Here is a 27,538-nt window from a genome sequence, read left to right on the forward strand (position 1 = left end):
TGTACTACAGAGCAATTGAGATAAAAATTGTGTGGTAATGGTGTAACAACAGACAGGTAGATTAATGGAATAGAATTGAAGGCCTAGAAATGAACCCACACAACTATGATTACTTGATCTTTAACGAGGGAGCTAAAACCATACAGTGGAAAAAAAGACAGCACCTGAAAAAATGTTCAACATCCTTAATCATCAGGGAAATGCAAATCAAAACAACCCTGAGATTCCACCTCACACCAGTCAGAATGGCTAAGATGAAAATTTCAGGTGACAGCAGATGCTGACAAGGATGTGGAGAAAGAGGAACACTCCTCCATTGTTGGTGGGATTGCAAGCTTGTACAACCACTCTGGAAATCAGTGTGGCGGTTCCTTAGAAAATTGGACATAGTACTACCAGAGGATCCAGCAATACCTCTCCTGGGCATATATCCAGAAGATGTCCCAACCAGTAAGAAGGACACATGCTCCACTATGTTCATAGCAGCCTTATTTATAATAGCCAGAAGCTGGAAAGAACCCAGATGCCCCTCAACATAGGAATGGATACAGAAAATGTGGTACATTTACACAATGGAGTACTACTCAGCTATTGAAAAGAATGAATTTATGAAATTCCTAGGCAAATGGATGGACCTGGAGGGCATCATCCTGAGTGAGGTATCCCAATCACAAAGGAACTCTCACAATATGTACTCACTGATAAGTGGATATTAGCCCAGAAACTTAGGATACCCAAGATATAAGATACAATTTGCTAAACCCATTAAACTCAAGAGAACGAAGACCAAAGTGTGGCCACTTTGCTCCTTCTATGAATTGGGAACAAAACACCCATGGAAGGAGTTACAGAGACAAAATTTGGAGCTGTGATGAAAGGATGGACCATCTAGTGATTGCCATATCCAGAGATCCATCCCATGATCAGCTTCCAAACGTTGACACCATTGCATACACTAGCAAGATTTTGCTGAAAGGACCCAGATATACCGGTCTCTTATGAGACTATGCTGGGGCCTAGCAAACACAGAAGTGGATGCTCACAGTCAGCTATTGAATGGATCACAGGGACCCCAATGGAGGAGCTAGAGAAATCACCCAAGGAACTAAAGGGAACAGCATTTTCAAAAAATGGTGCTGTCACGACTGGTGGTTATTATGTAGAAGAATGAGCATTGATCCATTCTTATCTCCTTATTCTAAGTGGATCAAAGAACTCCATATAAAACCAGAGACACTGAAATTTAAAGAGGAGGAAGTGGGGAAAACCCTCAAAGATATGGGCCCAGGGGAAAAATTCCTAAACAGAACAGCAATGGCCTGTGCTGTAAGATCAAGAATCAACAAATGGGAACTCATAAAATTGCAAAGCTTCTGTAGGGCCAAAGATACTGTCAATGAGACTAAAAGGCCACCAACAGATTGGGAAAGGATTTTTACCAATCCTAAATCTGATAGGGGACTAATATCCAATATATACAAAGAACTCAAAAAGTTGGACTCCAGAAAACCAGATAACCCTATTAAAAATGGGGATCAGAGCTAAAAAAAAAATTCTCACCTGAGGAATACCGAATGGCTGAGAAGCACCTGAAAAAATGTTCAGCATCCTTAATCATCAGAGAAATGAAAATCAAAACCACCCTGAGATTCCACCTCACACCAGTTAGAATGGCTAGAATCAAATATTCAGGTAACAGCAGATGCTGGCTAGGATATGGAGAAAGAGGAACACTCCTCCATTGTTGGTGGGATTGCAATCTGGAACACTCTGGAAATCAGTCTGGCGGTTCCTCATAAAACTGGAGCTAGTATTACTGGTTAATCCAGCAATACCTCTCCTGGACATATACCCAGAAGATGTTCCTACTGGTAATAAGGACACCATGTTCATATCAGCCCTATTTATAATAACCAGAAGCTGGAAAGAACTCAGATGTCCCTCAACAGAGAAATGGATACAGAAAATGTGGTACATTTACACAATGGACTACTACTCAGCTATTAAAAACAATGAATTTTTTAAATTCTTGGGCAAATTGATGTATCTGGAGGATATCATCCTTAGTGAGGCAACCCAATCACAAAACTCAATCACTTGATATGCACTCACTGATGAGTGGATATTAGCCCAGAAACCTAGAATACCCAAGATACAACTTCCAAAAACATAAGAAAATCAAGAAGGAAGACCAACGTGTGGATACTTCATTCCTCCCTAGAATAGGGAATAAAATATCCATGGAAGGAGTTGCAGAGACAAAAGAGCTAAGACAAAAAAATGGACCATCCAGAGACTGCCCCACCCTGGGGTCATTCTCATAATCAGCCACCAAACACAGACACTATTGCTTATGTCAGCAAGATTTTTCTGAAAGGACCCTGATATAGCTGTCTCTGTGATGTTTTGCCAGTGCCTGGCAAATACAGAAGTGGATGCTCACAGTAATCTATAGGATGGAATACAGGGTTCCCAATGTAGGATCTAGAGAAAGTACCCAAGAACTGAAGGGGTCTGCAACCCTATAAGTGGAACAACAATATGAACTAATCAGTACCCCCCAGAGCTCATGTCTCTAGCTGCATATGTAGCAGAAGATAGCCTGGTTGGCCATCATTGGGAACTCCAGGGCCTAGAAGTGGGAATGAGTGGGTAGGGGAGCAGGGAGTGGGGAGGGTATAGGGGACTTTTGGGATAGCATTTGAAATGCAAATGAAGAAAATATCTAATGAAAAAACGTGACAAAAAGACTCATGTTACTGATTTACAAAATGATAAGGAATGAGTTTAGAAATCACCATGCTTTTTCTACCAGAAAACCTAACACATACAAACTAAGAAGCACCAGAAATTTGGGGTGACAAAATGAATCACTCCTACAAAGTTAGTCAACCAACCACAAGCAGATAATGAAAGGTAACCATAACAATAACCAAGCAAAAGTATATTTCTCAATCATCAATCTATAATCTTTTAAATAGTATGTGTTCATAAATTAGAATTCCCAACAGGATGAACCTATACTTTTTTGTTTGTTTGTTTGTTTGTTTGTTTGTTTGTTTGTTTGTTTGTTTTGAGACAGGGTTTCTCTGTATAGCCCTGGCTGTCCTAGAACTCACTCTGTAGACCAGGCTGGCCTCAAACTCAGAAATCTGTCTGCCTGTGCCTCCCGAGTGCTGGGATTAAAGGCGTGTGCCACCACTGCCCAGCAAGAATCTATACTTTTAAAAACACATTTTATATTTATTTTATGTTCATGAATGCATGTGTACCACAGGTATACAGTACCTGAGGAAGGAGGTTAGGAGACATCATTATATTCGTTGGACCAGGAGCTATGGATGGTTGTGAACTACCATTTGGGTGAAAGGAAGTGAATTCAGAACCTCTGAAAGCACAGCAAGTGTTCTTAAATACTAATTCATCACTCCAGTCCTCAAAGATCTATATTTTAAAACGATTACCTCAAATGCTACATTAGACTTTCCTAGTTATGATCAGTAGAAGATCTTTTGCTTCCAACAGAAAGGAAGAAAATTGAAATTTAGAAATATACTTCTATTTGTTACATTACATTGTTGTGATAAATTACAATGAAAAACTTGATATATGAAAGCTTATTTTTACTGGTGATTACAGGAGAGTTCATAATGGCAGGGGAGGCATGGAAGTCTCGATTTCATTCAGCTATCAATGCTGAGAACTACAAGAGTGAGCTGCTAGTAAGACATGCCCACTGGTGAAATAGTGCCACAAGTGTTAGGAAAATCATTAACCATTTGTTGATTAGGTTTATGACCCATTCCATGAGATGAAACCCATATCTGATACTGCTAAAGTGTGCAAGAACCTGAGATTCTAGGTCATGTGACTAAAGGATCATAGTAATAAAATAAGCCTTGATGACATATTGTTATACTCAGAGTTACTCAAACCTCAGCAGAGACTGAATGGGATGAATTTATCACATTCCTATCCTCAAGATTCAAGGATCTATTCTGAAGAGGGGACCAAAATTTGCAGCAGTCAGTAATGATTTAACTGACTAATGATTTAATGGTGGATTTAACAACAGTCTCCTGACACAACAGAGCAGATGCATCTGTGAACGAACAGAAACTCTGACAATATGTAGAACACCTGCAAACCTCAAGTCAGATAAAATCTGACATTACAAAAAGGGAAGTGGGCACAAAAGTATCATCCATAGCCAAGAAAAGATTGGCAAATTATAACTGACATAGATATATATGTAGATATGATACATACATATACTTACATATATTCAGATCATATATGCATATAGATCATATAGGTTATATATATATATATATATATATATATATATACATATATGACAACCTCTGGAGATGACATTCTTTAGTCTTTCATAATATCTTAGAGAAGTATAAAATGGTTCACATATACATATAGATATTTTTAATTTTTTCTCATCCTGTTTTCTTTTCTTCATATTTATACATTATTTATTTAATATATCATTCTGTCCACTAGCTTTGTCTTGCTGAATGCCCATCCTTACCAATATACAGCAAATATTACCCTGGAACAGGAATGTCCCTGCCTCAATATTCTGAGTTTTGTGAGTTTTGGTTTGTTTGGCTGCATTTCTTTGATTTATTTTCTCATTACACTTTCCTTTAGGATTAATCCTAAGAGATGCCTTATCTCATCTTCCTTCTATGTTTTTTTTCAGCTTCCATTTATTCGCCCCTTATTTACCTTTCTCTTTGCTCTAATACTGCTTATTTCCCTTTTCACCTTAGTGGAAAAATGCATTAACATATAGCATACGATCATTGTTTCCTGAAAAGGAGTAAGTTATCTGTGCATTCATCATATCTCATTGTCTGCTTTTTGACTGTGGATGCAGTATGATCTGCCATACCAATTTCCTCCTGTCACTATTTAATTCCTATCATGAAGAGCTATACCTGGGAAGTATGAATCAAAATAGACCCTTTCTCCCTGCAGTTACTTTTGTCAATGTATTTTATCACCACAATAAGAAAAGTAGGTTAGACAAAAAGACAGTTCCATTACTATAAATTCCCAGTCGAATGTAGTGGGTATCCTACTGTCCTTGGGAGAGAGTTGGAATTAGAACAAATAAACCAACTGAAATCCTGCCACAGTGAAACAAAATACTAGACTGAAACTATAAGCCTGTGTCTTCAGGTAGGAACCACATAATTAATATATAAATCTAACACATTTCCAGGTAAGAACCCCTATCTCTAGTGAGATAGAGTTCTAGCCTATATCAACAAAAGCAAACCTTGGAGATAAGAAGACAAAAGGGATATTATCTTTACTTACAGAGTTGCAACTGATTTCAGAAACGCAGCATTCTAGTTCAATGTAGATGCACTATTGTTTTAGAACTTGGATATAACTGCTATGTTCTGATAGCCTCTTAGCAGTATAATAACTTCATTATCAAAGGCTTTGTTAACATTTTCTGGATTGTTTGTACATTGAAACAAAAATGCCTACAAAAGCCAAATTGTAATGTTCTACTTTTTCAGTATGTAGACACAGGTGTATTACCACAAAGTTTAAGAAACGTGAAAAGAAATTATACAACCAATGTCTTGAAATAATGTGCCTGTTATGTCTGCAAACAATGAAGGTGTAGAGCCAAAAAGGAAGAGTACTTTGACAAGTGTTGCAGATTCATAAGCTTGCATGCCTCAAGTTTTAATTTAAAGGATAAAATCTGAGACTAGAACAGTGAGGCGACTTTGGAGAAGTGGTTTTTTTTTCACATACTAGCTTTCTTACTCTTTGGAGGGTAATCTTCTTAAGGTATGTCTCTCAGCAAAAGCGTTTAGACCAAGAGAGCAAAACAACCTATAATTTTATGTCGTCAATTTCAAAACCACCTGTCCAGTGCATCCCAAGAATCAGTGCATTTACCAGAATCTATTTTTGACTTTGGTATGGATTTTTAAACATGGTTCCACTTATGTGAATGTTAAATACCACTATGCAGATGAAAATTGACATAGGGAAGAGATCCACTTGACACCTGGAAAGAAAAGAGATAGCTGTGTGTGAATAGGAATAGGATTGATAAAACACAAAACTAATTGTCTGAGGTACCTGGGAGCAATTACTATCCTGTGCCTTGTCCCATTCAGTACAAATTGCTTTGGTCTGACTGCTTCCTGCATTCTTAATGGCCATGGAGATCTGGAGAAGGAAAACACAGACTCTGACAATTTACATTCTAAACCAGCACTGGCAGAGTATTTCTGTTGGGAGAAGGCATCCAACTTGAGGTACAGCTGTAGGGAGCAAATTCAGGACAGTTGCTTCACTCTCTACATTGGCAGTCCATCATGTGGAAAAACACTGACAAGAATTCAGCAGATAAATTGGCAAAATATCCTGTTGGCAGGAAAAGCAGGACAGAGTTCAGTTTTCAAAGAGCCTTTTCTAATCTAACCTGTTTGGCTTACATGGAAAGAGTGGCTCAATACTTCCATTAACTCGCAGGGAAAATACTAAACTGCAAAACAACAAGTCTATGAAAAAAATGTATCATTATCCTTTTCTGTTTTCTCAAGGATGAAAAAAATATTGACTTTTGTTTATTTATGATGATAATGCTTATTATTTTATTTTTCCATATATTTTAATTCTTGTTATTTTTTCATTACAAGTTATTATAGTATCTCTTGCCTATTTTATCCTTGTCATAATATCTATCTCTATAGCATTATTATAATATATATAGTAATTGTATTTATTTACATTTCAAATGTTATACCCCTTCCCAGTTTTCCCTCTACTATCCCTCTCTCCTCTCCTCACTCTCCCTGTTTTATGAGGGTGCTCCCCCAGTAGCCCACCCACTCCTGCCTTAATGGCCGAGCATTCCCCTATCCTGGGTCATCAAGCCTCCATAGAACTAAGGGGCTCCCCACCCAGTGATGCCAGACAAGGCAATCTTCTGCTACATATCCAGCTGGATAGATGGGTACCCCCTATGTATTCTTTGGTTGGTGGTTGAGTCCCTGGGAGTTTGAGGGGTGATATGGTTCATTGATATTGTTATCCCTATGCTGTTGGAAACCCCTTTAGCTCCTATCGTCCTTGCCCTAACTTCCTCATTAGGGTTCTCACGATCAGTCCAATGCTTGGCTATGTACAACTGCATCTATGTACAACTGCATATTGGTTCTGCTCTTATCTTTAATCTTTTTTAATCTTCAAGTTGATTCTATAAGTACCCTAAATTCTTTATTGTCTATCTGTATTGGAAAAGTAGCCAATATTTCCCTTTTTCTTTTACTAAATTTATTTAATCATTTCTTAGTATTTTCAATGTTATCTGATGGCCCTTCTCTAGGTAGTTGTAAGAATGTTGACCTTTAAAGAAGACTTATATGTAAAAATGATATCACTTTGAAACCAAAAGTGCCTGGAAGACAAAGGAAGGTATGAAGTTGGATGGGTAGGGAGGGAAAAAGGATACAGGAGGAGATAAGGGAGGAAAAATACTAATTAGAATATATATTATGGAAAACTTTATTTTCAGTTAAAATAATGGTATCTATTCCAATGAATTTGAAAAATCAAAACATTGAATCTAAAGAAACTTGAAACTTGAATAAAATGTGACTTCTCAAAACAGTTTATAACTCAATAGTTAAATTTAAAAACACTGAGATGGTTGATGTGCCAAATAAATAATCCAAAAGTCTAGTTTTCTAAATAATATTTTCAAAGAGGATCACATTCACAGATGGATGTAGGAGGAACTAAATTCAGGATTTATATCAGTAATTCAGCAACATAAAGAGAAATTCCTAAGGAAATGAAAGTTGTACGAAGCAGACACAGAAACAGAAGTATCAGAAAAGAAATTAAATAAAATAAATAGACAAAAGTATCTCAGACTAGATCAAGTAGAAGAAAGAATATTATAGAGTGAAATAAAAGTTATTGAATTTAGAAAATAAAGAAAAAGAAATAATCATTCAAGATTCTAACTTTAAGTAATTTTTGAACAAAATTAGTAAATGAAACTTTAAAATACAAGCAAGAAGATGAACAGAGATATACAGCAGTGATACATAATAATTAGCAATAAATAAGTACAGTAAAAAATAACAAATAATAAGTAGGAAAATGTTGGTAACAATGAAATTTTGAATGATAGTATATATAAATGTCCTCAAAACTCCACCAGAGAACTCCTATACCTGATAAACAGCTTCAGTACAGTCACTGAATATAAAATTAACTCAAACAAATCAATGGCCTTTCTCTACACAAAGGAAAAACAGACTGAGAAAGAAATTAAGGAAACAACACCCTTCACAATAGTCACAAATAATATAAAATACCTTGTTGTGACTCTAACTTAGGAAGTGAAAGGTCTTTATGATAAGAACTTCAAGTCTCTGAAGAAAGAAATTGAAGAAGATCTCAGAAGATGGAAAGATCTCCCATGTTCATGAATTGGCAAGATTAATATAGTAAAAATGGTAATCCTGCTGAAAGCAATCTACAGATTCAATGCAATCCCCATCAAAATTCCAACTCAATTCTTCAACGAATTAGAAAGGGCAATTTGCAAATTCATCTGTAATAATAAAAAACCCATCATCCCAGGGATGCAGGGATGGTTCAATATACGGAAATCCATCAACGTAATCCAGTATATAAACAAACTCAAAGACAAAAACCACATGGTCATCTCGTTAGATGCGGAAAAAGCATTTGACAAGATCCAACACCCATTCATGATAAAAGTCTTGGAAAGATCAGGAATTCAAGGCCCATACCTAAACATGATAAAAGCAATCTACAGCAAACCAGTAGCCAATATCAAAGTAAATGGTGAGAAGCTTGAAGCAATCCCTCTAAAATCAGGGACTAGACAAGGCTGTCCACTTTCTCCATACCTATTCAACATTGTACTTAAAGTCCTAGCCAGAGCAATTCGACAACAAAAGGAGATCAAAGGGATACAAATTGGAAAAGATGAAGTCAAAATATCACTTTTTGCAGATGATATGATAGTATATATAAGTGACCCTAAAAATTCCACCAGAGAACTCCTAAGCCTGATAAACAGCTTCGGTGAAGTAGCTGGATATAAAATTAACTCAAACAAATCAATGGCCTTTCTCTACACAAAGAATAAACAGGCTGAGAAAGAAATTAGGGAAACAACACCCTTCTCAATAGTCACAAATAATATAAAATACCTTGGCGTGACTCTAACTAAGGAAGTGAAAGATCTGTATAATAAAAACTTCAAGTCTCTGAAGAAAGAAATTATAGAAGATCTCAGAAGATGGAAAGATCTCCCATGCTCATGGATTGGCAGGATCAACATTGTAAAAATGGCTATCTTGCCAAAAGCAATCTACAGATTCAATGCAATCCCCATCAAAATTCCAAATCAATTCTTCAACGAATTAGAAAGTGCAATCTGCAAATTCATCTGGAATAACAAAAAACCTAGGATAGCAAAAACTCTTCTCAAGGATAAAAGAACCTCTGGTGGAATCACCATGCAGGACCTAAAGCTCTACTACAGAGCAATTGTGATAAAAACTGCATGGTACTGGTATAGTGACAGACAAATAGACCAATGGAATAGAATTGAAGACCCAGAAATGAACCCACACACCTATGGTCACTTGATCTTTGACAAGGGAGCTAAAAACATCCAGTGGAAGAAAGACAGCATTTTCAACAAATGGTGCTGGCACAACTGGTTGTTAACATGTAGAAGAATGCGAATCGATCCATTCCTATCTCCTTGTACTAAGGTCAAGTCTAAGTGGATCAAGGAACTTCACATAAAACCAGAGACACTGAAACTTATAGAGGAGAAAGTGGGGAAAAGCCTTGAAGATATGGGCACAGGGGAAAAATTCCTGAATAGAACAGTAATGGCTTGTGCTGTAAGATCGAGAATTGACAAGTGGGACCTCATGAAACTACAAAGCTTCTGCAAGGCTAAAGACACCATCAATAAGACAAAAAAACCACCAACAGATTGGGAAAGGATCTTCACCTATCCTAAATCAGATAAGGGACTAATATCCAATATATATAAAGAACTCAAGAAGGTGGACTCCAGAAAGTCAAATAACCCCATTAAAAAATGGGGCTCAGAACTGAACAAAGAATTCTCACCTGAGGAATACTGAATGGCAGAGAAACACCTGAAAAAATGTTCAACATCCTTAATCATCAGGGAAATGCAAATCAAAACAACCCTGAGATTCCACCTCACACCAGTCAGAATGGCTAAGATCAAAAATTCAGGTGACAGCAGATGCTGGTGAGGATGTGGAGAAAGAGGAACACTCCTCCATTGTTGGTGGGATTGCAAGCTTGTACAACCACTCTGGAAATCAGTCTGGCGGTTCCTCAGAAAATTGGACATAGTACTATCGGAGGATCCAGCAATACCTCTCCTGGGCATATATCCAGAAGATGTCCCAACCGGTAAGAAGGACACATGCTCCACTATGTTCATAGCAGCCCTATTTATAATAGCCAGAAGCTGGAAAGAACCCAGATGTCCCTCAACAGAGGAATGGATACAGAAATTATGGTACATTTACACAATGGAGTACTACTCTGCTATTAAAAAGAATGAATTTATGAAATTCCTAGCCAAATGGATGGACCTGGAGGGCATCATCTTGAGTGAAGTAACACAATCACAAAAGAACTCACACAATATGTATTCATTGATAAGTGGATATTAGCCCAAAACTTAGGATACCCAAGATATAAGATACAATTTGATAAACGCATGAAACTCAAGAAGAATGAAGACCAAAGTGTGGACACTGTGCACCTTCTTAGAATTGGGAACAAAACACCCTGGGAAGGAGTTACAGAGACAAAGTTCGTAGCTGTGATGAAAGGATGGACCATCTAGAGACTGCCGTATCCAGGGATCCATCCCATAATCAGCTTCTAAACGCTGACACCATTGCATACACTAGCAAGATTTTGCTGAAAGGACCCAAATATAGCTGTCTCTTGTGAGACGATGCCGGGGCCTAGCAAACACAGGAGTGGATGTTCACAGTCAGCTATTGGATGTATCACAGGGCTCCCAATGGAGAAGCTAGAGAAAGTACCCAAGGAGCTAAAGGGATCTGCAACCCTATTGTTGGAACAACATGATGTACTAACCAGAACCCCGGAGCTCTTGTCTCTAGCTGCATATGTATCGAAAGATGGCCTAGTCGGCCATCAATGGAAAGAGAGGCCCATTGGACTTGCAAACTTTATATGCCCCAATATAGGGGAATGCCAGGGCCAAAAGAATGGGAATGGGTGGGTAGGGAAGTGGGGGGCGCTATGGGGGACTTTTGGGATAGCATTGGAAATGTAATTGAGGAAAATATGTAATAAAAATATTAAAAATCAAAAAAAAAAATACCTAGGATAGCAAAAACTATCCTCAACAATAAAAGAATCTCTCCTGGAATCACCATGCCTAACATTAAGCTGTACTACAAAGCAATTGTGAAAAACAAAACAAACCAAAACTGCATGGTACTGGTACAGTGACAGACAGGTAAATCAATGGAATAGAATTGAAGACCCAGAAATGAATTCACACACCTATGGTCACTTAAACTTTGACAAGGGAGCTAAAAAATCCAGTGGAAAAAACACAGCATTTTCAACAAATGGTGCTGACACAACTGGAGGTTATGTAGAAGAATGTGAATTGATCCATTCTTATCTCCTTGTAAAAAGCTCAAGTCTAAGTGGATCAAAGACATCCACATAAAACCAGAGACACTGAAATTAATAAAGGATAAAAAGGGGAAAAGCCTCGAAGATATGGACACAGGGGAAAAAATCCCTAAAGAGAACATCAATATCTTGTGCTGTAAGATCAAGAATTGACAAATGGTACCTCATAAAATTGCAAAGCTTCTGTAAGACCAAGGACACTGTCAATAAGACAAAAATGCCACCAACAGATTGGGAAAGGATTTTTACCAATCCTAAATCTGATAGGGGACTAATATCCAATATATACAAAGAGCTCAAGAAGCTGGACTCCAGAAATAAAAATAACCCCATTAAAAAACTGGGTACAGAGCTAAACAAAGAATTCTCAATTGAGGAATACCAAATCGCTGAGAAGCACCTGAAAAAATGTTCAACATCTTTAATCATCAGGGAAATGCAAATCAAAACAACCTTGAGATTCCATCTCACACCAATCAGAATGGCTAAGATCAAAAATTCAGGTGACAGCAGATGCTGGCAAGGATGAAGAGAAAGAGGAACACTCCACCACTGCTGGTGGGATTGCAAGCTTGTACACCCACTCTGGAAGTCAGTCTGGAGACTCCTCAGAAAATTGGACATGATACTATCTGAAAATCCAGCAATACCTCTCCTGGGCATATAACCAGAAAATGTTCCAACTGCTAAGAAGGACACATGCTCCACTATGTTCATAGCAGCTTTATTTATAATAGCCAGAAGCTGGAAAGAACCCAGATTCCCCTCAACAAAGGAATGGATACAGAAAGTGTGGTACATTTACACAATGGAGTACTACTCAGCTATAAAAAGAATGAATTTATGAAATTCCTAGGCAAATGGATGGACCTGGAGGCCATCATCCTGAGTGAGGTAACACAATACAAAGGAACTCACATGATATGTACTCACTGATAATTGGATATTAGCCCAGAAACTTAGAATACCCAAGATATAAGATACAATTTGCAAAACACACGAAACTCAATAAGAATGAAGACCAAAGGTTGGACACTTTGCCCCTTCTTAGAAAATACCCATGGAAGGAGTTAAAGAGACAAAATTTGGAGCTGAGACGAAAGGATGGACCATCTAGAGACTGTAATACCCGGGGATCCATCCCATAATCAGCCTCCAAACGCCGACACCATTGCATACACTAGCAAGATTTTGCTGAAAGGACCCTGATATAGCTGTCACTTGTGGGGCTATGCTGGGGCCTAGCAAACACAGAAGTGGATGCTCACAGTCAGTTATTGGATGGATCACAGGGCCCCCAATGGAGGAGCTAGAGAAAGTACCCAAGGAGCTAAAGGAGTCTGTAACCCTATAGGTGGAACAACAATATGAACTAACCAGTACCCCCCGGAGCTCCTGTCTCTAGCTTCATATATATCAGAAGATGGCCTAGTCGGCCATCATTGGAAAGAGAGGCCCCTTGGTCTTGCAAACTTTATATGCCTCAATACAGGGAAATGCCAGGGCCAAGAAGTGGGAGTGGGTGGTTAGAGGAGTGTGGGGGAGGGTATGGGGAACTTTTGGGTTAGCATTGAAAATGTAAAGGAAGAAAATACCTAATTAAAAAAATGAATATGTGCAAAGGGAAAAAAAAAGAATTGAACATTTGAAATGTACCTCTGCCTAAAATGGGAAGTATAATTTTAGAATAAAATATTGAGTATCACACACACACACAAAAAAGAACACATGCTCCACTATGTTCATAGCAGCCTTATTTATAATAGCCAGAAGCTGGAAAGAACCCAGATGTCCCTCAACAGAGGAATGGATACAGAAAATGTGATACATATACACAATGGAGTACCACTCAGCTATTAAAAACAATGAATTCATGAAATTCTTCAACAAATGTATATATCTGGAGGATATCTTCCTTAGTGAGATAACCCAATCACAAAAGATGTCATTAGATATGCACTCACTGATAAGTGGATATTAGCCCAGAAACTTAGAATAGCCAAGATACAATTTGCAAAACACAAGAAAATCAAGAAGAGGGAAGACCAACAGGTGGATACTTCATTACTTCTTAGAATAGGGAACAAAATACCCACGAAAGAAGTTGCAGAGACAAAATCTGGAGCTAAGACTAAAGGATGGACTATCCAGAGACTACCCCACCAGGGAATCCATCCCATAATCAGCCACCAAACCCAGACACTATTGCATAAGCCAGCAAGATTTTGCTGAAGGGACCCTGGTATAGCTGTCTCGTATGAAGCTATGCCATTGCCTGGCAAATACAGAAGTGGCTGCTCACACTCATCTATTAGATGGAACACAGGGCCCCCAATGGAAAAGCTAGAGAAAGCACCCAAGGAGCTGAAGGGCTGTGCAACCCTATGGGTGGAACAACAATATGAACTAACCAGTACCCCAGAACTTATGTCTCTAGCTGCAAATGTAGCAGAAGACGGCCTAGTCGGCCATCACTGGGAAGAGAGGCCCCTTTGGTATTGCAAACTTTATATGCCCCAGTACAGGGGAATGCCAGGACCACGAAGTGGGATTGGGTGGGTAGGGGATCGGGGCGGGGGGAGGGTACAGAAAACTTTCAGGATAGCATTTGAAATGTATATAAAGAAAATAACTAATAAAAACAATGAGATTTTGAAAATAAATGTTTGTTGAAATATAGAAATAATTTAGAGCTTAAAACAGAATAAAAACGAAAATTTTTATGTCATATTATAGTTAAAATGTTAATATTATAGAAAAACACTGAAACTTGAAAGAGAAAAGCACCATCTTAGTAAGGCAAACTTATCAGAACCGTGTAAGATCCTCTAGCTCTTAGAATTTTTCCACCTACTCTTCCAAATGATTCTTGAACCTAGGCCTTATGGTAAATATCCAACTACAATAAACCTGTGCAAAGAACATACAACTCAGTTATAATATTTATGAACTGCATGCCTAGATTGGACAGATATACCATCACACTGCTCTATTCCCCAGCTATGTGATCCCTTGTTACTTACAGCTCTTCTAGGCTAGGTGATCTGTTCCTTCTTTCTTCCCACTCCTCTTCCTATCTCTCCTCCATCTTCTTGTCTCCCCCCACCTTTCTCTCTCCCCTCTCTAAAACTTCCTGCCCCATCTTTCCCTTCCAGTGCCCAATCACAGGCTCTAGACTTTATTTGACCAGTTAAAATGAGAAGAAAGTTAACATGAAATCACCTGGATACATGATCCATTCCTCATTGGGACAATCTCTTTTAAGGAAACAGAATTAGCATAAAATACAAACAGCACCAGGACAATCTATAACACCTATATGTTGGGGTTGTCCTTTAGATGGACCTTGGGACTGGGCTCTACAGCTCTACAGTTTGGTTGGAGTTTTCTATAATATATTTCTTATATTGCAAAGATATCTTTCTTTGAGGAGGGTTGAAGAATTCACCTATCTCTTGGTAAAGGGGAAATATTTAAAATTCAGTTAAGAATCCAGCTGTTTTAGTATAGTGGTGGTTATAGGGTTTCTTCTGAGACCTATAACTTCACTAGGCCTGGATAGTTGGCTGGCTTTATAGTATCAAATATAATTGTCCTCTTTCTTAATGGATCTTAAATATAATGTGGGAGCTGTTGGTTAGTCCTAAGATATGTGTGACCTATAGCACATGTAGGGTTATATTGCTAGACTGTTTGTTGTTGGAACTTGTTGTGGGACTCAGAGGTTTCATAGCTGGTAGGATTATTGATTGCATCCCGATTTTAGAAGCTTTCTCAGCACGTGTTTTATCAGGTGATAAGTTGTTTTGCTGAAATAACCAGGACTCCATTAATAAGTAATTTTAAAAGGAGAAAAGAATATGGGTGTTCTTTCATTCATAACAATCCTTCACAAGCAGTAGTATGTCATAATGGTTATAATAATGATAAAAATTGAAAGTATAGATTATTTTATCTAAAATTCTTTACAATAGGGGGATATCCTAGATCCCATGTTCTGAATGATTTCAGCAATCAAAATAGAGTTTTATAAGAATTAGAAATTTTTGAGAAAGAAGGATTTACAGTTGGTATTATATTCTAGTGAGGAGCATTTTTAGTAACTTACTATAATAAGGAGTGCTTATTTCTAGTTCAAGTTAATTAAAGGGATAAAAGTAATGATAGAATGGTGCTACTGGCTCCATAACAGGCCCTTGCAAAAAGTAAAAGATTTGCTTTTAGCTTTGTCAGTTGCAGCATGGATCTAAAAGTATATCAGTAAATACATTCTATTTCAACACATTAAAATTCATAGGTTTGTGTTGCACTTGAGTGAGTATTTCAACCACTGGAAGATTTCATAACATCATTCAATGGTTATTTTGATATTATCGGTTCATAGAATTTTGTAGATATGGAATATTTTATTCTACAATTCAGTGAACTTCATCAAACAATTCACTTATTGTGAGACTGTGACACTCATCTAGTTGATGCACATTTTCCAAAATTCCAGTATTCCACTGAAACAAGCATTTTGCCATTGGCTAAATTCCATGTTTTCCTTTCAAATAGTACCACAGTTTATTGGGGGAAATAGACTACAAATGTCTATAACTAAGCACTGTTTCAGTGTTATTTTGTTGAGATAGCAAAGGATTAGGAATATGAAAGGGATGGCATAGTCTCAAACATGCAACTTACAATCTTCAAGTGCTAACATCTCAGCATGAAATTTTACACTTTTCATTTTTTTGGAAAGTATTATTCTTTGAATATTCTCTGATTTCACTAAAAATAGCCTTGACTTTTCTTCTGTTCCTTCTATGATTCTTTGACTGGTAAAATTCTTTTGTGAAAATTAACTTTAACATTGGACCACCTTATCCAAAGATGGAGATGATTTCCAGTATTTTGGTAATATTTTCACATTAAAATGACCTCCAAATATTTTGGTAATATTTTCAAATTAAAATATTACCAAATATTACCTCCAATATTACCTCCAAATATTTTGGTAATATTTTCAAATTAAAATAACCTCCAAAGTGGTTAATTCATCTTGTAGCTTGTTTGAAAATGTATTCTTCTTTGTGTTAATCATGGTGAATTGTTAACAGCAAAATCATCTTATTTGTAGTTAGTATTCCATCTCTCAGGACACTGAGCATAGATATTTTCAAGAATTGGAGCATGATGAAATTAATAAAAGATCTCTGCAATACAGGAGATATTCTCAAGAGAAATTGTTTTTCCTTTGTTAGTGTTTTCATGTGAAGAACAATTTTATCTCAGTACTTCCTTTGCATTTCTTCTATCTATAATGTCACCACACTAATAAAGACAACTAAAATCTTTGCATTATTGTAAAATTCACCTTGACACTGCCGAGCACCTGAAACTACTTAACAATTCCCATGTTTTCCTGGCTCTACGAGTTTGATAAATTCAGCACTAGCAATATTTCTCAAAGTGCATAAAATTGCCAAGAGATACTAGTTACAACTTTAATAAGTCTGTAGTGGAACTCATGTTTCTGTCTTGAAGATCCCAAATAATGACTTAATTCTGTCTCACTGACCACACTTTGAGTGAAAAGTCTCCAGAGTACTACATAAACTAATTCAAGAATCTTGACTGATCTTATTAAAAGCAATTTATAGATTCAGTATAATCTGATTCAAATTTCACAATGTATTCTTCACAGAAATAGAAAAATATCCAAAAATTCATATGGAAGTATAAAAGACTCTGGATAGTTAAAGTAATCATGCCTCAAATTAACAATGAGGGAAGGATTAGCATATCAGATTTCAAGCTAAATTACAGAGCTATAGTAATAAAAATCGCATGGTACTGGCAAAAATCAGATATGTTGATCAATGGACTATGATAAATACATGAACATAAGTATGTGTAATTATAGCATATGAAGTTTCCTTTTGGCTTTATGGTCTGGAGATTCCAAGAAAGTCCTCCAAACATAGAAGTTATTGCCCTTGGTCGACTCCCAGAATTTTAAGATAAAATATCATTTCATACATCACACACTCAGACACAGATCTATGGAATTTATAAGTACTTGATCTAGAACCCTCTTCATGAGGATGCACTCTAATTGTACTAGAATGTGCTATGCAAGCTACTAAGGGAGAAAACAAATAGTCTGGCCAAGTTTTAAAGCCTATAAACCACAACAATGACTTTCCTATGAAGATATTCAAGTTATACCCAAATGGTACAATAGTGGCAATATTACCATGGGCATAAGCAACATGCTGTTTAATTGGACTGACGGTCTGCTCACTTGAAGGAAATTCAGGCTCCGTTTTATAAATGTAATGAACTACTCAGGGTTGGAGAAGTAATAAACCCTAGAGAACCAACTACTGCCAATTGAAGAATTCATTCTCAATATCTATTCTTACTGAAATGTTGAAATGCCAGATAAGAATTTTTACAAGTTATGAAAATCTTGATAGATAACAAAGCTGACTGATCTTGTAAGAACAGAGAAAAGGCAGTATAATAGTATATTTCTGTAATTTCAGCACTCTAGAAATGATATAAGTAGATCAGGATGTTGAAGCCTAAACCACAAAGTTGGAGTCCATAAAAATAAGAGTAGGTTTTTCTGTTTTTTTTTTGTTGTTGTTGTTGTTGATTTTTTTAAGTTTTATTCCAGTGGTCAGTGGTCAAAAATAGAACAGTAAATCTCGAATAGGGATATTCTGCTCAGAGTAGAGTCTTTACTGGTCTTCTTCAAGGACATTTGATTGACCCATAATTAATTATATGTCTTGGGTTGTATCCTATGTTGTGATATGGTAGCTGATTTAGTATGTATAATCTCTGAAGATCATAAAAAGTTAATAATTATGGTATTATCCTCATGGATCACAGGCTGTTCCTGTAGAATAGCACTACATATTGTCCTTTGTCTCCAAATGCATAATTACAAGTGTGCATACACACATACACATAGACCTGAACAGATATGAATTTCTATAATCATTCATAAAAATGGTATACTTATATGTGTATCTATTAATGCATGTGTTAATTAATATTTTATCATAATACTTATTGAACATATTTCATGAAATACTATATTTATACAAGCATCTCTCCTCATGGTGGTTAAAATCTTGACAAAAATCTCACATCACCTGAGAAGAGTCTCAAGAAAAGATTGTGTGGTTTGTTTGGCTTGTAGGTATGTCTTTTGGGAATTGTCTTGATTATGTTAATTGGATTGGGAAAACCAATCTATTATGGGTGCTATGATTTCCCAGTTATGTGTCCCAGGCTGTATTAAAATAAAAAGAACAAGAAAGTCATCTGAGAACAACTTGCATGGATAAATTCATTGATCTGAGTTTCTAATTACAGATGTGATATGATCAGATCCCCAATGTTCCTGACACTGTGACATCCCCGCAGTAATGGACTGTTACCTAAAATTATAAGGTAGATAACTCACAATTGCTATCACAAGTTAGATTTTTTACAATGTATTTTACCATAAAAACAGAAATAAAATGAAGAGAATTCTATATTAATAATAAGCAGATATCATCCCTGTATCATACAACTTATAGTCAAGGGAAGAAAAATATGTTTGTTAATACCTTAAAGTTATTTTAATCTTATATTTTCCAACTCATTCTTTTACAAATTTACATTGCTATTTTTAATTTTGTGTGTATGACTGTTTTGCTTATATGTGTGTGCACTAAGTGCATGCTATGCCCACAGAGACTAGAAGAAATTATCAGATAACCTTGGCACTAGTTTTAGAGACAGTTGATAACTGTTGTGTAGAAATTGAACCTGGTTTTATGGAAGGGCAGTGTCTTAGTGCTTCTACTGCTATAATGAAATATCATGATCAAAAGCAAGGTGGGGCTAAAAGAGCGTATTTTTCTTAGAAATCCACATCATAGCCTACTATTGAAGGAAGCCAGGGCAAGAACTCAAAGAGGGCAGGGGCATGGAGACAGAAACTGTGACAGAGGCCATGGGGCATGCTGATTACTGGTTTGATGCCTGTGAATTATTCAGCCTACTTTCTCATAGAACCCAGGATCACCAGCCCAAGCATGGTAGTACCGCCCACAAAGACTGGCCCCTCCTCCATAAATCACTAATTAAGAAAATGCTTTACAGGCTTACCTGCAATTTGATCTTATGGAGGCAATCTTTTCATTGAGGATCCCTTGTCTCAGATGGCTTTAGATTGTGAAAATTGATGAAAAAACTATCTATTAGGCAGTCAGTACTTTTATCCACAAAACCATCTTAAAACGGCCCCTCCAAATCATTTCTTACAAAATTCTAATTCTTCTATTAGACTGCAATACCTTTTTAATAATGAATGATTTTGAATGATCAAATTTGATAAATAATATATATTACTCAAAATTGGGAATTCATGGAGAAGGGTAGTATATCAAGTATTTTGAAAAGCCTTCAGCTTAAAAACAAAAAATAAAAAATCTTATGCTGACTTAACATTTCTGAAATCTAACCACAAAAACACCACTGATAAAAAAATCTAATAGTATTTTTATATAATAGATGCAATATATAAGAAACTCTACAACAATTCAACATCCTATTTTGTAGGTGAAATGACTAACTCAAACAACAGAATCGATATGTACACTATGACACAGTCAATCATTACATGAGTATTGGATTTCTTCATGAAGCTGCTTGGAAGTAAAATCCTCTTTGCTTTACACCTAGCAACAATTATTTGAGATTGAAAAGTGTTTCCATTATTATTTTTGTGGCTGTCAAAACTGCAAGTTTAACTTTAAGTAATTCAAGGGATATAAAACTAAGCCCCATGTTCCATTTAACATCTTTCTTAAATGCAAAATGTTCAAAGGATTATCTTATATATCTTGAATTGTTTTACAACAATTATAAACATAACATTTTCTAAAGAACCAGTACAACTCATGTAGCTATCTAAAATATTTGATACTTTATTTTTATTTCTTTTACATCTATTTACTTGTCAGGGATCTGTATGTAGTCAAGAGCCCAAATGGAGGTTTGAGGATGACTTACAAGAAACAGTTCTCTTCTTTCAACTCGTAGATTCCATGGATTGAACTCAGGTCATCAGGCTGAGCAGCAAGTGTTTTTACACACTGAGTCACCATAATACCTACTAAACATGCTATTTTAATGTAGAATTTTATATTTATATTTTTAGAAATATGTCTTTTTGGTATATAAGAAAGTCCAGCTATCTTTTGGAGAACTTTTACAAAATAATCCTCTCATATAACCTTAAGTACAAAAACAGTTGTCATAGAAGATGTTGCTTTGCTCTGTGCTTGTTCTTTTATAGAAAGTAAAAAGGAAATCATAGATATTGGGTTCAGATGTGTACAATTGAAATGCATACCATCTCTTGTTTTCTGCTATTTTAATATAAATACTAGTCACAAAGTCTAACTGCCACTGGATTGTCTTTTTTAAAATTGAGTACAGAAAATAAACATAGAGAACAAAAAGGAGGTGGGGAATGAAATAGCTCACTGATAACAGAAGCAGCAGCAAACTCTTACAGCTCTTTGGAAAGAGTAGTTTTAACAAAGTAAGCAAGAATCATTTTCTCTGGTTGAGTGTTGATTCCCCAGCGTGCTCTCAGTAAGTAATTAGAATGGCCCACTGAATGTCAGCATCAGCTTGTTTATTCTCATTATTTTATCATTTTAAAAACCCTCTAGGTGATGAGACATGCAGTATAGAACATAATTACCATTATTAGCATACTAATTGGACACAAAAATAGGCCAACTACAAGGTAGCCAACTGAATAATTTCACATTAATCAAACACCATAGTGAATAAGCCTATTGTTAAATTGACAGCTACCATAATTGGCAATATTTTGCAGTGAAATATCAGAATTTCCTTGTAATATCTCTCCAGTGCCATATAATTTAGTAATTTTCCAATGTTCCTGCCTTAAATTTGTACACTTAACTTAAAGTTCAAGAAAACACCATGATGAGAATATTAGTCTTTTAACAACTGTCCTAAATACTTAAACTGACACTTATTGACCTTCAGGAGGAAATGTAAGATAAAAAGTGAGGAAGTTACCAACTTAGTCACTTGTTGCTGTGTATAATGTATCATTTCTAAAAATATGCTGTTAAGTTTTAAAAGTCTCTTGATCACAGTGACCCTTTTAAGGATGCTCTATTTCACAAAAGTACAAGTATTAAGCAATAACCCTTTACTTGAAAATGTAATATTTGTTATGTAAAGAGAAATGTGAATTATGTATTGAGAATTATGATTGTTCTATATAGCCTGTTTTTCTTCATTGCAGACCAATATAGAAGCTATAGAATAAAATGCCCTTTTCAGTAACCAAGTATCATTTTACGATTAACTCAATTTCTTCCCCTATGAAGCATTCCTCAACTATTACACCCAGAAGGGATTTTCCCATTGCTACAATTTCAGCACATTTACTATTTACTTTTCATACATTCATTCTCTTAGAAATCTGTCTCTGAATATACAAGAAATACTTTGCCTATAATAACTCCATAGTATCATTTTTACTAGAGAAAAAGCCTATTGAACTGTCATTAATAGCCAGTGCCTTACCTCATGATCCAGTGCTCTATTCAGCACCATTATGTCTTCTAATAATAGACACACAAGAGGTTTTTCATTCTGATACCCAAATAAATTGTATGTTCTGATAAGTCAATTTTATCTATACTAAGCACACGTGTTATAATTTCTTGTGTGGGGTGGTTTGAATGTGAAATATCTATCACTGGCTCATTTATTTAAACAATTGTTATCCAGATGATGGCTCTATTTTGGAAGGTTGTGGATCCTTTAAGAGGGAGAAATTCACTGGAAGAAGTGGTTCACTAGTGGCAGGCCTTGAGGTTTTACAGCTTGGCCCCATTTCCTACCTACTGTTGGCTTCTCAGCTGGATGCACATTGGGATAACCCATCTCATACTATTGTGCCAAATTTTCCTGCTGTTACAGACAGCATCTCTTCTTAAACTGTGAGTTGAAATAAACTCCTCCTTCCTTACATACTTTTAGTCAGGAATTTCTTTTTGCCAAAACAAAAATACTTAATACACATATTTTCTGCATACATATTTGTATCTCAATTGCCTTATTTACTGTTTGAAATACCCATAAAAAGTAACTTGATTTTTTTCCCCCTTTGTGATTGTTCTTCCTTAATGAATCATTACCCGACTACTGCATCAAGGACTAATTTCTCCCTTGCTAAATTCTACTATACCTTCTACTTGGTTTTCATCTATTTACTCACTAAGAAAACATTAAGCACATGTGTATTTATTGCCATACAGGCTACCAAATGGCAAAGAGAGGAGACATGAAAGTCACATTGTTCTTCATTAAGTTTTTCTTTAAACTTCACAAGTTTGGTCCTATCATTTACTCATAATTTTACTTTCCTTTCACCAGAGATGGAGATGATTTATTATTACAATGGAAACATCTATGATCTATAGATCTACAGACATACACCTACACAGATGCGAATATGGAGAAACCTAGAATGAGAATGATGCCTAAATGCTGACATAACTAATGATCACTTATTCCTAAGGTTCTGTCCTCTCTCTCCTTACATCAGGACATATGTCGTGTTTAATGAGTGAATCACAAGCCTTCTATCATCAAGTGGTGAGGTATTCCCACCTCAGGCTATGGGTGCAGGACTGAAGATACATGTCTTAAATACCAGGAAAGCTAAGCTGATACTTGTCATCAACCCCACCTTGTCCTCATCCACCTTCACTGTACAGAGGCCATCACTGTGCAGAGCTCCATCTTCAGACATGAAATTGAGGGGTAAAGAACAGAGCCCAAGTGTTCCCTGCTTGTGTGGAAGGCTTGGGAATGAGAAAGCATTACAGGATCCTTTAATATAGCCACACGTTTAACACTCACAAATGAATATATATATATATATATATATATATATATACACATATATACCAATATTAACAAGATGATGGAGATTAATAAAGAAAGCAAATAGATGAGTGGCTGGGGAGGGCATTACAGAGAAGAGGCATTGTAGTGTTAATTGCACCAATGTGAGGAAGGCAGGCCAGGGACTCTTGGTTTTGGCAGCTCCAAGGACAAGTGAAGGCTGACAGCCTTGAGGTGTTGGCAGATCATGATCAGAACAAGCGTGGGCACCAGATGTCCCTTGTGATCAGAACACCCAGTTAACAGCACTGTCACTCCAATCAGTCCCTTATGAGTCTTCCAGTCACTAAGGCAATGGGGGCTCAACGTGGTTCTGGGACTGTAAAAGGTCTGGTTGGCCTCTTCAAGGAGCTACTGGGGAGGCAAACACTGCTGCTGCAGCTTCTGGAGACTGAGGATCTCACAGTGCCTCTTCTTGCTGCAGTAGTTGTAGGAAGATAAGGCTTGGGGCACTTCGTGGTGAACGAGGACAGGTACACTAGGAACAAAGGCCTGGTCTGTGTTGTCCAGCTCCAGGGGGACTTTCTCACAATCAATAAGTTCATGGAATCAGGGTTTGGAGGGGCACTCCTCAGAGATATTGAAGGTGGTGTTGAGGTCACAAATGAAAAGGGCCAGAGGAGTGGAACTGTTCTGTAAGGTAGAAAGGACCAGAGGTACCCAGCTTTTAATGACTGTAGCTGGGCAGACTCTGGAGGAGGTGGAAGGGGAAGAAGCTCATGTTTTATTTGGGAGTTCTCAACTCAAATGATGGGCCTTAGTTAGAGAGCCCCTCCTCAGGCAGTGGAGGAAAGACTGGCACTGGCAGATTTGGAGCTTGGTGGGCTGCCTAGCTCTCTAAGGGATTCAGTTTCCTTGTCTTCTTCTCCTTAGTGGGCTTTTGGGATGTCTTATCTGATCTGTGATCAGGAGCGAGTGGGATCTGCAGAGTGTGTTTGAGACCATTTAGTTGCTTTGTCATGGTCATAGGATCACAGTACTCTGAAGACTTAGACTCTGAACACAGCTCCTGAACTAAAGGATCCCCCCTTGCCAGACCTGCAGACCTGGGGGTCTCAGCCCTGTGCTTAGTGCTTTCTTCATGCACTAACTGCTGCAGGGTTTCAAATTCTTTGACCATGTCAGGAGTCAGAAGGTAGGCCACCTATTGCTGGGCCAGGAGAGGCACCCAGAGGCCCAACTGCTTAGAATAGTCTAGTTCCAGATTCTGTAGTGAGTGTTGGTTAATGGTTGGCTTCGTCTGCAAAATTGGATTAGGGGACCCTGGCATGTTCAGTTCTAGCATCTGGGTTGGAAACTGCTTGTCCTGGGGGGACTGTTCCTATTCTGAATAATTTTCTTCCGCAATCCCCTGTCCCTGGGCATCTGTTCCCAGGCTCTCCTCTTGAAGAATTCCATACTTTGGATGGAATTCTGGGGTATAGGACTAGCTGGAACGTCCAGGCTGAAATGGGGAGCTAGGCATTGTGGTATGCTCAGCGTGGTGGCCTGTGGGAAGCACTGTTGTGTGCCTGAGCTCTAGCCTCATTTAGGGTAACCACCTCAGTCTGGAGCTGCTGGCAGATAGTGATATAATGGCTAATCACGTTGCTCTTCAGCATGAGTCTGATCTCCTTGGCACAATTAGCCTATTTGAGGAAGTTGTAAGTATCCTCATAATTCAGGCTGGAAAGATTGATGGCCCCAACCATCACAGTGCAGCACTTGCTCCCAGTGGAGACCTTTAGCAGACGGGTCAGTCTGCTGTCTCAGTAGGGCACATGAGACTTGTGGCCCCTTGCATTGGTCGCATTGAGGATATCAATGAGTGCTAAAAGAGAGCTGTTGATGTTGGCACCCTCCTGCAGCTGCTCTCCTTTGTTGTGGGGACTAGATGAGGGCTATGAGCCAGTCAAGTCAATCAGTCTCATCTTGGCTACTTTAAGAGCTTGGGTCAGTCCTGGAACCTAGTTCTGCTGCTTCACAAAGATATGAAAAATGGCACGAGTGTGGGAAGATGTGGCATTGACATCCCTGTGGCGCTGTGTGTGTCTGCAGTTTCATCTGACCAGCATCTTCTGTAGCTGCTCAGCTGAAGCTGGCTGGTAGAAAGTCCTGGCACCACAACACCTTTAGCAAGGTCCTCACGAATTGTGTGTATATGGTCCATTTGGCTCCAGGAGGTCATGGATCTGCTCACTATACACCTCCAGGTAACTGATGAGCACCTCAAATTGTTTTTCTTCCTGGCAGGCTTCAAGATGCCTATACAGTTCAATGGCGGTCAGGTACATGATGCCAGTCTCTCCCTTTATTCCCAGCATAGTGTGTGTCTTCCCAGCCCCAGTGACTCCAGAGGCAAACATTGAGCAGTTGTAACCTTGGAGAAAGCTGTCAAGAATGCTCTATATTGTGTGCTGTAACATACCCTGTTCAGTGGCTACTTCACCAATGACAAATGTCAGGCCTTTTCCCTTCTTGGGGCCATTGTGGGAGCCACTCTATTTTAGGCCAGGAAATACCCCCATCACTCTCCTTGGGATCAAACACCAGCATCTGCTCATCTACACCTGAATCTAGGGCCACCACTGACTCTCTAGCTCCTTAGTGTTCTGGAGCCTCACCCATAGAACATTCTGTCTTCCACAGTCATTACCATGGCAGCACCTTTTGTTGGTCAATCCTGGTGGTGTTTCTTGTCTCAAGTATCCCGCAGACAAAGGACAGAGTTTCCTGCAATTCTCTTCCATCGAATTGACCTTCTTCCAGTGTGGCCATATTCTAATTTTAAAAGTGCAAATACCATGCTTTATTCTCTTTGTATTCCTTTCTTACTGAATGACCAGTGTATGCTTCAGTAAAATTTTTTGAAATAAAGATCTCTGTTGCTTTTCCTTTCATATCAGTCCTATTGACCTTACACATCATCCACATTCAAAATTATGATGAAATTATTTCAATAGTTTAAATTTTCTTTTTCCTGTGTTTCTCTTTCATAGTGTGAGAAATTATAGCTACTGTAACAAAATACTTTAGATAACCAATTTGAAGTGATGAAAAGCTTAATTGGGCTCAGAATTATAGAGATTTTAGTTCATGATCAGTTGGCTGTTTAACCTTTGTGCCTATGGAGAAGCATCATAGTGGAAAACATGTGCCAATGAATATTACTTAGCTTATAGTGGTAGGAAAGCAAAGCAAGAGTAAGAGTAGGAGACAGTGATCTATTTTCCCTTGCAGTATAACCAATCAATGATACAAATTCATTTCATTAACCTTCATAGTTTAACGATTCCTTCTTCTTTTTATTAGATTTTTTCTTTTTTTAATTTTCTTTACTTACATTTCAAATATTATCCCCTTTCCTGGTTTCCCCTCCGAAAACTCCCTATCTTCTAATCCCAACAATATCACAGGCTAGAGAACAAGTGTTGAAGACTTGAGTTATGGGAGATACCCACAGTCCATTCTTTTATTCAGTGTTTGATTGCTATACAGAGACACCATGACCATGAAAACTAACTCTTATGAAAGAAAGCATGCTATTGTAGGCTTGCTTACAATATCAGAGGCTTGGTCCATTACCATCGTGGCATAAAGCATGGCAACAAGCATGCTGCTGGAGCAGTAGCTGAAAATTCTATGTTCTGATCCATAGGCAGGGAGTGAGAGATTCTAGGGTTTACAATGTGCTTTTAAAAGTCCAAAGCCTACCCCAAGTGACACATTTTCTCCAACAAACCTATACATCTTAATCCTTTTAATCCTT

General features: G+C 37.5%; 1 pseudogene; it reads right to left on the bottom strand.

Annotated features, from left to right (window-relative positions):
* Positions 1–23,880: 23,880 nt before the first annotated feature.
* On the bottom strand, positions 23,881–26,519 carry LOC110286341 (kinesin-like protein KIF18B pseudogene; annotated as a pseudogene).
* Positions 26,520–27,538: the final 1,019 nt, after the last annotated feature.

The sequence above is a fragment of the Mus caroli genome, unplaced genomic scaffold (assembly GCF_978045245.1).
Source record: "Mus caroli unplaced genomic scaffold, Mus_caroli_1 scaffold_5, whole genome shotgun sequence".
NCBI classification, from domain to species: Eukaryota; Metazoa; Chordata; class Mammalia; order Rodentia; family Muridae; genus Mus; species Mus caroli.